Raw genomic sequence first — 1,008 nt, 5'->3', positions numbered from 1 at the left:
TCCTTCACAAACTTGCGGTAGTAGGTACAGAGTCCCAAGAAACTTCTCAATTCTCCCACATTGTCTGGTGTTGGCCAGTCACGCACTGTTTCCACCTTGTCAGGATCAGTTTGCACACCATGCTCACTTATGATGTGGCCTAAGTAAAACACCTCTTTCTGGAACAAGTAGTATTTCTTGGGATGGAGTTTTAGGTTTGCTGCTTTCAAACACTTGAATACTTCCTCTAGCTGGGACATTTCCTCATCAAACGTTGTTGCAAACACAATGACATCGTTCAGGTACACTAGGGCTATCCTCCATTGTAGGCCTTCTAATACTCTTCCCATCCGCCTCTCAAATGTTGCTGGAGCATTACTAAGCCCGAATGGCATCACTCGGTATTGCCAGAGACCTTGGCCATAACTAAATGCTGTCTTAGGTTTATCTACTTCAGCCATTTTTACTTGATGGAAACCTGACTTTAAGTCCAGAGTTGAAAACCACCTGGATCCACTTAGGGTATCAAGAGTATCATCAATTCTTGGCAGTGGGTATGAGTCTTTTTCAGTTATGCTGTTAAGAGCCCTGAAGTCCACACAGCAACGTTGGGTCCCATCGTTTTCTGGACTAATACGACGGGAGCTGACCAGGGACTATCTGACTTCTCGACTATCCCTTCCTTAATAAGACCGTCCACGACCTTCTCTATCTCTTGTCGCTTTGCTGGAGCTATTCTCCTTGGAGGGATCTTTATTGGACGGTAATTGCCTGTGTTTATTTTGTGCTCTACCAGGATTGTGCATCCGAGGTCATGATCTCCTTTCGAAAAAACGTCAGCATAATTTGCCAAAAGTTCTTTTACCTGAAGAGCCTGTGATGATGACAAATGGACTATGCTCTTCTTATAGAGGTCATTCAAATATTCTGGAAGTGTATGTCATTTCTTCATAGTTGCATTCCTTGCTTTAACATTGACTGGCTCTAACTCCTGGCACACACCCAACAATGCCCCTTCTTCAAGTTTCA

The sequence above is a fragment of the Limulus polyphemus genome, unplaced genomic scaffold (assembly GCF_000517525.1).
Source record: "Limulus polyphemus unplaced genomic scaffold, Limulus_polyphemus-2.1.2 Scaffold6008, whole genome shotgun sequence".
NCBI lineage: Eukaryota > Metazoa > Arthropoda > Merostomata > Xiphosura > Limulidae > Limulus > Limulus polyphemus.
This window is presented reverse-complemented; position numbering follows the sequence as displayed.